Below are 6545 nucleotides of genomic sequence, written 5' to 3'. Positions count from 1 at the left end.
GTGTGTCTCTTGACCACATCCTTCCTGATCTTCAGTCTTGGGCTCCACAGCTCCCTGTGCTGGCTGGAAGGATGGGAAGGAAGGGGCACCCAGGCAACAGCAGGTAAAGTGGGACCAAGAAATCAGCTCCAATTTACATTCCCTCTCTGCCTCCATACCTTCCACAGGCATCACCCTCTACTTGTCTCATTTCTGAGCCCAGAGGCTGCAAACAGCTCAGCACTCAAAAGCATTTCTGTAGGTAATACAGGTGCTTCCCTTCACCCAAGGCTGTATTTTCTTTAAGAGGCACCAAGTGAACCGAAGCTTTAAAACAATATGTGATGAAAATAGCAACACCTAAATGTTTGATAGTTTTATTTTTAGATAGATGCCCTTCTTTTCCTCTCTGCTAGTGCAGATGTATTGAAGGAAAGGACCTTGGACAACAGCCTGATATGCTCTCCTTCTGCTATAGAATTCATTTGGGAGGCAGTTCTTGGTTCATTTGCTGAGGTTTGGCAGTTCCTGACAAAACAAGGTAAGTGCACCCAAAAGGATTGAAAAAACAGGGCAGAGGAAATGAGTCTGGGTCCCTCCCAACCAACACTGCTGGGATTATACTACCAGAATATGCTCAAAAGAGTATACATGTTCTCAGTGATTCTGAACAGCAAACTGGGAGTTCCAAAACTCTATCCCTGAAATATCCCTGCTCTCTGTCCAAATAGCAAATAAGAACATTGGCTCAGCTTGGCTGGTTCCAAAATTTATAAAACCAAAGACTTATGGCAGGGCTAGACAATAAAGGAAAGGTGGTAAAACAGTTCATTTGAAAATGTCGGGTGGTTCAGATTCAGTTCTTCCGCGCCTCCCCTTCAGGTGGATGGTTCACAAATGAAACCAGAAGTATAGTTTTAAACAAAAGAGGTGAATGAAGTGATCCACTGCCAAGACAATAAACCCAAGATTATTCAAATTTAAAAGGAGGTGAGCAGCACTGACCTGCACTCAGACACACTGGCCCTCTGCAGAGAGCTGTGGCACCTCTGGAAAGTGGAGGCAGGAGGAGGTCTGGTGTCTGCAGACCAGAACTTTATATTATTAATTGTGAGAAATTATTGATTGCACAGCCTCTTCATGTTGTCCCAGAATTCTCTATCACAGATTATTTCAAGGACTGTTTTGCCATTGTTACTAATCACTTGAAATTAGGTCTGTGACATCATGTGGCAGTGAAGAGAAAAACATCACCAAACAAATGAGAATCCTTGAAGCACTTGAAGTTGCTTCTTATCTTCACAGTTTGGATAACCTTTTGCATAACAAGCAACAATTTCAAATATATTGGTCATATCACCTTCTCAAAGAGATAGAAGACACCCTTTGAAATTACAGAGGAGACTTCATGCACAGGAGAAGAGCTGATGTGATGTCACACAGTAATGAAGAGCCAATGTCTCTTTGATAAAACTGTCTTCGCAGAGTTGAATTTTCTTGCAACAGTGTCAAGAATAGTTGAAGAGACAGACGTGTTATTAAGTGGTAAAAATAAACGGAAGAGACAAGTGAGAGATTTCAGCTGTGACTTTCCAAAATGTTTCTGCAAAGAATAATGTCTTCATTTCCATTCCCTACCAAAGATGAAAAATAGGAGATACTTTACCCAGGGACTGCATGGTCACAGACCCTCGGCAGCAATGGGGCACCCACTGTAACGCTGGACCCTTGTACCTACCTACCCATAGGGTGCATGAGATGGGGCAGTTTGGGGGCCCAGAGAGGTGTGCTGGTCCTGACCTGCTGCTCTTCCAGACTCAAAGTGATCATCGTGGAGAGCACTGATGCCTGACTCTGTGTGTGCACTGCCTGCCTTTTTTCCAACTGGGCACTGTGGCCTAGTGTTGAGACCCCAGCCCTTATATCCTCCCTCTTTTCCCACTCTCCCTCTTCTTTCCACAGAGGTTTTGTCTCACCCCTTCCCACTATGCAGCAGTTTGGCCAGGGTTGTGCCACCACCCTGCCCAACCAGGGGAAGGACAGAGGACAGGCAGGGTGGAGGTACACTCACAATAAGATCCTCACTTCAGAAAAGACATTGAGGTGCTGGAGTGTGTCCAGAGAAGGGAAGGTAGCTGGGGAAGGGTCTGAAGCACAAGTGTGATGAAGACCAGGTGAGGGAACTGGCGTGTCTCAGCCTGGAGAAAAGGAGGCTCAGGGTGGACTTTCTTGCTCTCTGCAACTCCCTGACAGGAGGGGGGAGCCAGGTGGGGGTCAGGCTCTGCTCCCAAGGAACAAGGGACGGGATGAGAGGAAACGGTCTCAGGTTGTGTCAGGGGAGGTTTAGGTTGGATGTTAGGGAAAATATCTTCATGGAAAGGGTGCTCAGGCATTAGAATAGGCTACCCAGGGCAGTGGTGGAGTCACAATCCCTAAAAGTGTTCAAAAAACATGTAGATGTGGGTTAGTGCTGGCCTTGGCAGCGCTCTGTTAATGGTTGGACTCAGATTTTAGAGGGCTTTTCCAACCTTAATGATTCTGTGATTCTCTGATTCTCTGAGATGTTTCATCCCCTGGCCTGCACTGGTTGGAACATCAGCTCCTGCAGATGTGACCACTGAAAAAAGTGGCAGCATTGTGAGCGTGGAGGCCTTGGCATCTGGGGTCCTCAGCACCGCAAGACATAACAGAAAGTCCTCTTTTCTGTGGAGCTAATGGACTAGAGGTGTTGCTCCCAGACCTGGCTCCTGCTCAGCCCCAGACGTTGCTGGAAGAGCAGAGAGCACCATCTGCTGTGTCACCGCAGCCATCACCTGCCTGCCTCCCTTATTCTTCTGTGTCACTTAATATCAATTATAAAATATTAAATCAGATAAATACCTTTGACCTTTCTGGATGATAAGAAAAGACATTGTTCTGCCTCCTAAAATGCTGTTGTTTTCACTAGAAAATGCTAATGGGATAATGTAAAGGTTATTTCAGCCTCCTCCCTAGTCTGGAGATGTGGCAAAACAATCGCGATGCCCTTTGTTTATGCCTTTTTAATGACTGCTTTTATCTCTGGGTATCTGAGGCCTCTGCATCTTTTCAGGTGCTCATTTAGGGAGTCCTTGGGCTGCTTTTTGGGGGGAATGTAACTGTGGTTGTATATTAGGAGTCTGGAGGAGAGCTGGGGTGGTGGAGGAGAACTGCTTAGAAAACACTCCAGTTCAGCCCTGCCATTTGTTGGGAGACTGATGGGATGAGAGAAGGATTTTTTTTTCTTATCTGCTTGGCCATGGACCTCCTGGTCCAGCCAAGGAAATGGACCTCAGAGCTGATGCTGCTCTCTTGTCAGAGATGCTCATTATCGTGGTTGTAATGTGAAAGAACATCAAAAGATGACCTTGCCAAAATTTGACCAGATTGAGATTTGCCAGTGCCTCGTCTGAGCTTGGGCAAGTCCAAAACTGCTGGATGTTGCCTCTCTGAAAGGAGGAGGACCACATTCCATCCAACTGGACCTTGAACACTTCCAGGGATGGGGCAGCCAGAGCTGCTCTGAGCAGCCTGTGCCAGGACCTCACCACCCTCACATGGAAGAATTCTTCTAAGCATAGTTTGATTTGTGTTAATAGATCGAGTAATGGGAGAGGAAGAAAGAGTTCCGGGAGAGCAGAGGGCAGGTTAGCTGGGACAGTAGGATTACATCTTTCATAGCAGGTGAAGAGAGGAAGAGAAGGTTGTCACTGCCCGTGGAATACAAAAGCATTTAGCCAAGAGCAGGGGCAGAGCAGGCTGGTGCATCCCTGGCGTTCGGTGGAGATACAAATTACACATCCCATTACTGAAAGTTGTAATTCTCTTTTGTGAAGTTATTTTGCAGGTGTCCCTGGAGGGTGATGCCTGAGAGGTCAGAGACAGCACAGAGCAGCTGCTTTACGAGACCAGTGTCCTTGTTACTGATGGGAGTTTCTCATGCATGTTGGCTATGCAAATTTAGACAGCAGGGTTGGGTTTTTCACCTAGTTTCAGTGAGACCATCTGAATCCTCCCAGAGTAGGGGATTTCACAGTGTGACGTGCACACAACTGGTCATCCCAGGTAGGGCAGTGATCCCAACCACATCTGCGGGACAGGATTTGAGTGTGGGGCTGGGCTTGGCATGCTCCCTGTGAGTCTGGTTTGGATGGTCACTTTGGTACTATGTGAAAGGCACAGAGGGAAAAGAATTCAGAGGATGTTTGCTTTTCCTATACAAGTGGCATTTGAGTAATATTTTTTTCTGGAGAGCTCCCAGTCAAAGGTAGTGTGGGATGAAGAGTGGAGGTTCAGCAAGGGACCTTGTCTTCCCCCCCACAACAGTTTCAGCTGGTCTAGTGAGATTCATGTGCTCTCTTTACAGTCCTTGCCAATTCCATCCTCACACCACTACCACTGATAAACTGATACCCCCACTCACTGTGCTGTTCCCCAAAGTCCTACTCCTGCTGAGTTTCTCTCATCCTTTCACTTTTCGTATGTCTTTCAAAGAAGTCTCCATGGCATCTGGGAAAATCTGAAATTTAATCACTAAGACACCATTTCCAGTCAGGGAATCGCCTTTCCCAGTGCACTGCTGGAGCCACTGGATGCTCTCACAAGACTGCTGTGACCCACGGCAGTCCTGTGTGCCCACCTGCACGCCCCCATCACATTGGCATCCCTGATGGAGCTCCCCAGGACACTGGCTGTCCCCAGACTCCCTCTCCTGCAAGCCAGGGAGTCACTGCTGCCCCAGCCTGGTGACCAAAGAAGAAGCAAAATGACCCAGAGCTGTAACCATGGACCAAGCTCCAGCTGCCTGGGGCAGCACTCTGGGCAGAGAGTAGCCTCAGCATGGGTTTGAATTTTGGTGAATCAAAATCACAGACTCGTTTCTGTTGAAAAGGATGTGAAAGCTCATCTTATTCCAGCCCCTGCCATGGGCAGGGACTGTGGCCGAGAGGCCACGGAGTAACTGCACGCAGACCAGTGTGATCGATAGGCAGATCTCGTTTATTATGTGTTACAGCATTTATTTTATATTCTCACACACATACATGTCACTTCATCACTGGTTAACTATAGGCACATGTCACTACATAATTGGCCTGCAATAGTTAAAACACACTTTTTACTAGTTAGTACATGTTGCTGTGTGATTGGTCTATATGCAGTGACCATGCGCTGTTCGTGCGTATGAAATCATTGTCTTTCTCTGAGAGCTCCTTCCCGTTATCTCAATAGTTTACATTCTTGCAACCTGATATCAAATGCCAGTACTTTTCCTGCAACCTGCAAACAGGCCTCTTGCTGAGGCAGGCTAATGCCTAATAGTATGGTTTGTTCATAGTGCCTGTTTTAGCCAAGCACCCCACAAGGGACACCTTCCACTACACCAGGTTGCTCCAAGCCCTGTCCAACTTGGCCTTAAACACTTCCAGGGATGGGGCAGCCACAGCTTCTCTGGGCAACTGTACTAGTGCCTAAATTTTGCATACACAAGTATCTTCAGCTCTTTTGTGCTGTAGCCCTTAAGTGAAGCATCTGGTGCTTGTAAAACGGTAATGTCAAAGCTAATCACTTTGCATCAAAGGTGAGATGTCACCTGGAGGGTCCAGCCTTGGTGCTGATTTGGGACAGTCCTGCAGAGGATGCAATGAAGAAGATGAAAAAACATGTTGAAAAGTGCAGTCAGTCTGCGGGGGAAGACAGCAGGATCTTGGGCAGAAAAGATTTATTGATTTATTTATTGAGAGCATAAGATGGATCCTTCTAAGTGTTCTGCACACTGTATCTGTCAGGCTTTGGAGCTCCTTGGGTGACACATACCTATCACTTTATGAGACAAAGCATGTCCCTACTTAATGCTCTTCCCTTTAACATCAGCCCAGCCAGCCCATCTCAAATTCTTCAGCAGGACATTTGGAAAAACCTCACAGACCCCCAGCACAGCAGCAAACTCCAGCAGTTTCCTTCAGGACACTTCAGTGGCTGGATCAAAAGGACTGTCCGTGATACACACAGTCCCTGTGTCATTGGCTCTTCCTGAGAAGCTCTTCCTGAAGTCCTTGTGTGATGCACATCCTTTTCTAGGAGTGTGACACACAGCAATAGGGCAAGAGGAAATGGCCTTAGGTCGCACCAAGAGAGGTGTGGAGTGGATATTAGGAAAGATTTCTTCCCTGAAAGTTCTAGGACATAGTGAGACAGGAGAAGGTGTTCCAGGAGAAGGTGAGACATGCTACCACCCAGACAGGCCAATTCCTTTATTACCTGTTTCCTTCCTACCCCAAAGCTGTAGGTTATGATTTTACTCTGTTTGCCTCATTGTAATTTTACTCTTTGGTTTCATCAATGCTTTAATGAGCCCTACTCAGCCCTTTCACATGACGAGGTTTTATCATCCACAATGCAGTAAGGCTGCTTATTCATTCCTGGCTCCTCTCCACTATTTTCCCTCACAGGAAACGCTGCTGCTTCCCAATGCTGCAATGAGAGTGCTGAGCACATTTCTATGCTGCACTGCTGTGAGTCAAGACAAGTTCAACCTTTGGATAATTGTT

The sequence above is a fragment of the Myiozetetes cayanensis genome, unplaced genomic scaffold (genome assembly GCF_022539395.1).
Source record: "Myiozetetes cayanensis isolate MyiCay16 unplaced genomic scaffold, myiCay2020 scf14, whole genome shotgun sequence".
In the NCBI taxonomy this organism is placed as follows: Eukaryota; Metazoa; Chordata; class Aves; order Passeriformes; family Tyrannidae; genus Myiozetetes; species Myiozetetes cayanensis.
Note: the sequence above shows the minus strand (reverse complement) of the source record.